The following is a 7987-nucleotide window of genomic DNA, read 5'->3' on the forward strand; positions in this document are numbered from 1 at the left end:
AGATCCATAGGCTTCACCAGGTGGTCTTGTATATAATACAAAAAAAGCCATTGAAATGGGGACTGTATTTCTATCCCCATTATCTGGCACAGTGCTTGGCACCTAGATGCTTTATAAATACTTGTTGGCTGATTAATAAATCCTTGTTGAATGGATAATGTAAAGTGTGTTGTATTTAAAGTCAGCAGACTTCAATTTGAATCCTACCTACTTACTAGTTCTCTCAACTGTTTGAGGCACTTAACATCTCCTGCTTTCCTCATCTGTAAAATAAGGGGATGGAGATAGATGGTTTACAAGGTCCTATCTATTCCCATGTTCTATATAAATCTGTGATGCTACTGACTAGACCAAATCTTGTTTTCGTATCTCTGTACAGGCCTGAGGAAGGAAATTAACCACAATAACAACCATAATACAAAAATAAGATATAGTTTGAGGGTAGTGAATACAAGACCAACCTTGAAATTAGAAAGATCTAGACAGAGTTAGGAAGTTATAGCAAAGGAAAAACAAGTACTGGTTCTGACACCTGCTAACACTAAGCAAATCACTCAACTTTGTGAGCTTCAAAAGTTTGGAGGAGCCCCCAAAGATCCAATAACTTGAGTCTGTGGGAGGGTCTGCTAGTAGTGTAGCACCTGAGGCCACTGAGCAGCCAGCCCTGAGGATTGACCTGTATGACTCAGCCCAGCAGCAGATTGACCCAGAAATCATGACATCATGTCTTAGAAGTGAGGAAGTTACTTGTGATTGGCTATACTTACTTCTAAGAGTGGGGACAAGAGTGGTTGTGGGCATTTTTAGTGTGAATCTACTCTCTTCAGGGACTTAATTGGTAGATGAGCGTGTACTTTCAGCTTCAGAGGTTTTATACTTTCTTCTTTCTGTATCTTCTAAGCAAATACCCCTTTGTAGAAGTTGGTTAGTCATTGTTATAATATCATTGGACTAACTGAGTTTGGACATATGGTCACTGTTGATTGATATTTGGAAGAAATATGCTGGGTGGTGACTTGTAATCAATAGCATTAGAGAGCCATCCCACCACCTCCCATAGACCTTCCTCAAATTTGGGGTCAGGGTAAAAATAGCTGAGCTCTTGGGGATTAATTTGCCAGTATATGGGGGTTGGGGTGGGGTTGAGAAAGTATTCCTAGAGCCCATTTCTATTACAATAATATTAATTTTGAAATCATCTAGAAAAGTTCTTGAGTCATTGTCTAAAACTCTTTCATTCCAGTGACAACTTGGATAATGCCAAGTGTCAGAGAGAAACACAAACCTGGTGATGGAAATACTTGGGAAGTTCATCAAAGCTAGGTGTGCTTTGTTTCTTATAGCTCCACTTCAGTCTTGGTTTGCTCTTTATGTTACGTTTACTCTGTTTAATTAAGCCTATGGATCCATCCGACAGGTATATAGCAACAGGGTGAAACAAAAAAAAATGCAACACAGCAGATGAAATAAAGAAAAGTAAGATATTCTGCAAAGAGACTCTTTAAAACTCCACTTTGCATTTGTGTCTTAATTTTGGTTCTATATTCCTAGGGGCTTTGGTCTTCATCATGTATGGGCCTGAGGTATCATAAGCTTAGGAAATAGGAGTCATATGTAGAGTTGCTATCCCAAAGGACTGATAGAGGACTAGATGTTTGTAAAAATAAAGCATTTTGACTAGGGAGCTCTAGTATAAGAGAAATCTTCTATATGATTTGGGGGTTCCAGGATCAAGTGTTTTCTCTAAATTTTCATGTTATCACCTTATCAACTCTTGTGAGTTTAGCTATCATCTCTACACATACATATAACTCTCAGATTCTCTGCCTAGCTTTTGGTTCATATCACCAAACTGCCTACTGGACATGTCAAACTGGATCTTAATCTTACCATGGTGGAAACAGAACTCATTCTCTTTCCCAAACCTATCCCGCTTTCAATCTTTCTTATTTCTGTTGAAGGTATCATCCATATTAGCCTATCACTAGTCTGATACATGAAGGCTTTCTAGCATAGTACAACTGCTCAGAGATTTTTCTTCAATGACATCTACTTCGAGAGCCTCACAAATCATATCAGTTGACAAATTTTATAGAAGTCAGGATTTTATTGGAAGAAATACAAATTCTGGGGGTGACTCATTTAACCTGGGGTAAAGAACTAGATGATAGTACTTGGTTTATAGTTTCAAGTGAAGACAGTAAGACAGCCATGTTCTTTTAGTCTACAAAGCCCCTAAGAATTGAGGATCTTTGAGAGAGGTATGTTTATATTGGGTTTAGCTATGGAAGGAGTATAACTACAAAGCAATGATCCAAGTTTTCAAACAAACCTTTTAGAGTTAATATATTCAGTTGATAACAGACCTCTTAGCTGACTCTCATGTTCTATTTTAAAATTTCTGCCATTGGTCAGAAAGTCAGAAACTCCTCTTGAGAATTTCCTTTAAAGAAAGTAGAAAACATAAAAAATTCAGTTCCATTTTCAGTCCCTTTCTTTACTGTGTGACTTTATAACCTATTTGGTGACATGGGCTTCTTTGGCAGTATAGTCAAGCCTGTAGTCACCTTTGCAGAAAATAGCTATGTGGCACAGTGGATAAAACACTAGCCCTAGAATAAGGAGAAACTTAGTTCAAATCTAGCCTTAGATACTTACTAGCTGAGTGACCCTGGGCAAGTCACTTAACCCTGTTTGTCCCTGTTTCCTCATCAGTAAAATGAGCAAGAGAAGGAAATGGCAAACCACTCCAGTATCTTTGCCAAGATAAAACCAAATGAGGTCATGCAGAGTCAGACACAACTGAAATGATTCAACAACAATAAACTTTTAAATGCATAAAATAAGACACATGAGAATTCAGAAAATGTCAATTATGTTGAAAAAGTCATAAAGACGATTTTTCAAATAAGTTGACATAACCCAAGTTAAGAACCCCTACTTTACAACCACAATATTTGCTTTAACCAAATTGATATATGTGAATTGATTAGTAACCTTATTCATCAGACATTTTATGTTTAGTGGTTTTTGGAGGTTTCCAAAGATCAAATCCACCATTGTTGAATGAAAATATTTCATCACTAAGAAGATTCAAACTAATGTGCCCCAGATTCTGATGATAACTCTAAGGGAAAAGCTCCACAAATGTTTTAAGCGATGATGAAATCAGAGAATAAATATATGATCTCCCCAGCAGAATAACTGGATGAAGACATCACTTATTTGGATATTGAAGTTCTTATATATTAAGAAGCTGCTCATTAAATTTCATAGTCATTCCTTATCAATGATTTTTTTTTCCTCCAATGCTCTTCTTGATCCCACCTGCTTTCATAAACACCCTGGTTGCTTGCCTGCCTTCTGATGGGCCCTGGGGAATGTCTGAGATTGTACTCATTTAACAGTACAATAGGCATTGTTAGGAGCATGCTAGTAAATGTTTAACAGTTGGTTCTCCTACACACGCACACACACGCACACACACACACACACACACAGATGGCACATTAAAAATTTTTGTCTGTATCATGTTTTCTTGTCATATTCTTAAATCTAGATAATCAACAAAGCAATAAATTCTGTCCTAATTTGTAGCATTTGCTGATTTCTGAGGTATGAATACCCAACACTGAAAATTTAATGATAGGCTTATGACAACTGATTTGATTTGGCTCCAGCCAACATACCGCGTAATACAATGAGACTCCTAGAAGTTGCCTCCTTAGGTTTATTTCTTCTGTACCATTTGGGCAGAATTTGTATCTCCTTTCTTACAGCTTTCTCTACTCCAAGGCAATTATACCTCAGTCCTTCTTCCTTCTTTCTTCTTGTCTAACTATTCTCTCTTTTCCTTCTCCCATCCTTTCCTCTCTCCCTTTTCTCTTTTTTCCTTTTCTCCTTCTGTACTCCACTTCATCCAAATTAGTTTGCTCTACAAGTCAAATCTTAGTTTCCAGGAGATATTGTACAGAATTGTCTGATTCAAGGCATATGTTTGTAGGACTGAGTACATTAGCAAGGTTCAAATGCATCTGACACAGTCTTCATCAGTGGTTCTCAAGTGGTGTTGTGCTGCAACCCAGGATTTGTGTGGGACCACTTTCAGGGCTCCAGGAATTAAATGACTATGGCAGTCAGTATTGGCTAAACTGTCTGATCCATGTCAGTTTGCCCCATTATTCTAGACTCCAGAATGAAAAATGAATGAAAAACAAATAGTTTTCCCTCACACCCCACCCCCACCCCCACATATGACTTATTGAGATAGATTCAAAAAGATGATTGATTCATGGTTCCAAGAGCAAGGCAGATAGTTTCTAGTTTTAAAAGTCCAAAGTCACTACCTAAGAACTCAAATGCTGCCAACAGAAGTTATCACCCAAAGGTCTAAGTTCCTCTGAAGTACAAGGAAATACTCAGGTCAATTTACATTATATTTCTTGGACAGTACACTATCATCAAAGTCAGAGAAGCATCCAAAAATTTAACCTCTCTCAGGCATACCTTTCCTATAAAAGAAAAAAAAAACCAAGAAAACATTAATATTTTCCAAACTCTTCTTGGTGGGTGACTTCTTGGTACATTCAACACAAAGCAAAACATTTTTTGCCCTGAGTGTCTATTCCAGAGCATTTCACTCAACTACATTTTCATTTAGAGTGAATAGAAACATAGATACTGCCAATTGGCTTGGGGGACTCCCAAAGACCCAGATATATTCCTTCTAGAGTCCCTAATTTTTTTTTTACTTTGAAACCTGTGTCTGCTTCAAGGTCTCTGCACTAATCCTCCTGCTTTGGATCCATTTTTCCATACAGATCAAACACATGTAGAAGCTCAGCATATGATGTTCTGATCCTTTATGTTCAAGAAAAAGAAGTATCTTTCTTCTTGCTACAGGAGAGGTGCCCTCTGGAAGCTCCTGGCTGTTTTTAGATTCATTCAATTTTAACTACAGAATTCATTTCTATTGCCAGACAGCCTCCCTCATCCAAGCAGGATTTCTGCTTTTCCTAATACTTAGTTAAGTCACAGTAGAATTTTGGAGCATCAAAGCAACAGTTCTCTTCTGATGATACTTACCACCTGGCCCATTTTAAATGCTACTCAGAAACTGTCCTAAGACCAGGGGAAATGTGTAGATTTCTTGAGAACACTGCTACTTAGGTAGCAACCATAGTCCAATATATTTAACATAATTTACAGTCCTTAGCTCTCTCTATCTCTTATAATTACTTTGCATTTGATTATTTGCTTTCGTATCATAGTCTCACAAACTGCTCGAGAATAGAGAACACATTTCTACCTCTATGTGCCCAAAGCCTAGCCATTTCTTTTTTTGGTTTTATTTTAATTCAGATTATTGATATTACCAAAGTCAGGGAACTTCGTGTGTGGAAAAGTCTCTTTAGAAATTCAGACAAATCTGCAATTAGTCTGTCAATTAAAGACTGAGAAAATTGTCTTGGAGCCCTAAAAATGTAACTAATTTGCTCCTGGTCACAAAATTAATATGTATAATCAATCAATCAACAAATATTTATGAAATGTCTTTTATAAGCCAGACACTATGCTATCAACTAGAAATACAAAGACAAAAATGAAAGTCTTTGGCCTCAAGGAGCTTAAATTCCTTGGGGGTAGGAAACAATATATACACACATAATTATATGCAAAATATATACATGTAGTGGTGATGTGGTGTATAGGTAATCAGGGTTGCTCAACCACACCTATTAGACTATCACTTATCCTATAAATGACTCACTGCCTACATGAGTTTCTTGTTGTAATATTTCTTTTCTACTCAGGGAAGTTATATCAAAGAATTTTCCAAGCTCCCACCAAACAAAATATGGCAGTGTTGGATCTTTCCTTCTCTCTTCTCTTGATTTGTCCCATCCTCCCACCCTGAATTGCTTCCTTACATGCCAAATAAGTAAAGCAAGAGTAGCAAATGCTGGTGGTTAATAATTTTTAGTAGTATAAAAAAAACATTTAAAACAAACAGATATTTAGTGACTTTCCACCTTTATCTAGAGAGACTTGTGCCAAAGGGAAGAAATGAAGTACAAGATTAACATCTTGGGATGAAGAGTAGGGGTGAGAGAGAAGGATGTTTTGGCAACCTGGCATCCATACCAACCCTCTTCATATCTGATCATCTTAAACAACTGTAGTGCCAATTTAATATTCACAGTGCCTGCAGCAGCCATGAATATCACAGAGCAATTCAGAATTCACAGACTCTCCATGTGGAAGGCAAAACCAATATATTTATTCAGACCCAAATCCATCACAGTAACAAAAATCTATATACAATAACAATGCAAAAGACAACACCATCACCAAGCCTTCCCCCTGCTAAGCTTCTTACAAACCAGATCCATTATATTCATCACTAGCAGACTCTCTTAAACAAAATCACAATTACAAAATCACACATGCTACCAAGGAGCCTGCACACTTCTTAGCTCTGACTGCTCTCAACACTAACTTCCTTTCAGCTCTGCTCTAGCTCTGCCTCTTCCTGCCCCACTCATTCAACAAACTCCTCCCACCACAGGCTCTATGTGACTTAATGGGCCTATGAATGAACAGGAATGATTTTGCAATTCAAATGACCATTGCAACAACCTTGTTCTTAGTGTTCTCACCCTGCTTCTTTTGATGACTGTCCCAAGGCTTCACTTCTCCCAGCTCCACAGGGTTTTTTGCAGCTTTCCTTTCTTTAGCTTCAATGTACATGCTATCCAATTCATCAGGACTTGGGTCCATCTTAGAGAAAGACTTCCACTTGAACTGTCTTTTCAAAGTCAAGTAGTGAATATGGCCTATCATCATTTTATCTATGGTGTTACTCAATGTTCACATTTCATAAAGACCTCACATGGCATGGAAATGTATTGATAGTTCAATGCCTCATCATCAGCTCTTTTTCCTGTGATTAGGTCCTGGGCCTTTAAGGGCCAACATTTTTTCACTTGAGAGAGAGGGAAAGGAAATGAATGGAACAAGTATTTATATAAATGCCTATTATGTGATAATTGTGCTAGACACTGTGCTAATTGCTTTGTAAATATTATCTCATTTGATTCTTTTCACAATTCTTCAAGGTAGACATTGTTATTATTACAGCTGAGGAAATGGAAACAAATAAAAGTTATATAACTTGTCTTATAGTTAGTGAGTATCTAAGACCAGATATGATATCAGGTCTTTTTGACTTCAATAAGTAGTCAATAGACATATATCAAGTGCCTACCATCTACCAGGCACTATGTTAAGTCACAGAGCTCTATCCACTGTGTCACACAGCTGCCTCAAAAACAAAGTAATTTTAATGGTTTTTTTTTTTTTGTGGTGGGGGTGGGATGGAGAGGACACCAATTAAATAGGGCTTTATAGGAAACAAAGGAATCTCAGATATTGAGGTGAAGAGGGAATGAATTATACACAAGGAAAAACATATCCAAAGGCATGGTAATGAGATATATAGTGTTGTGCATGAAGAACAGCAAGAAGTCTAATTTGCCTGGACCATAAAATTCACAAAAGGGAATTATATATAATTATTTTGAAACAACAGTCTTGGTCTGAAGTATGAGTCTCTCATCTCAGCAACTAAGTTCATAGCCAAATAGTTTTCAGAATGGGATACAACATTTTGACAAATGGATTATCCCTCTTTTAGTAGCTGACTGAAGAAAATAAGCTATTAGCATCAAAGAGTAATTATGAACTTGTTCAGTAATAAGGTCTTAGTCATAAGGAAGATTTTTTCATCTTCCTATATTCAAGACTCATTTTCACAATGTAATCACCAATGAGAGTCACAGACACATCTCATGGACCCAATTTTATTTTTCCTTCTAAAAATGTATAGCCTTCAGGGTTTTCAGATGTCAGTCTAATCAATAGAACTTCATAACTATCCTTCATAGAATCAATTTAAAACTTAGTTTCATCATTGTAAAATTATTGT

General features: G+C 37.0%; 1 pseudogene; it reads right to left on the reverse strand.

Annotated features, from left to right (window-relative positions):
- LOC140523071 (CCR4-NOT transcription complex subunit 10 pseudogene) overlaps positions 1-6780 on the reverse strand; it is a 92907-nt pseudogene extending 86127 nt beyond the window's left edge.
- Between the last annotated feature and the right edge of the window lie 1207 nt (positions 6781-7987).

The sequence above is a fragment of the Notamacropus eugenii genome, chromosome 2, assembly GCF_028372415.1.
Source record: "Notamacropus eugenii isolate mMacEug1 chromosome 2, mMacEug1.pri_v2, whole genome shotgun sequence".
NCBI lineage: Eukaryota > Metazoa > Chordata > Mammalia > Diprotodontia > Macropodidae > Notamacropus > Notamacropus eugenii.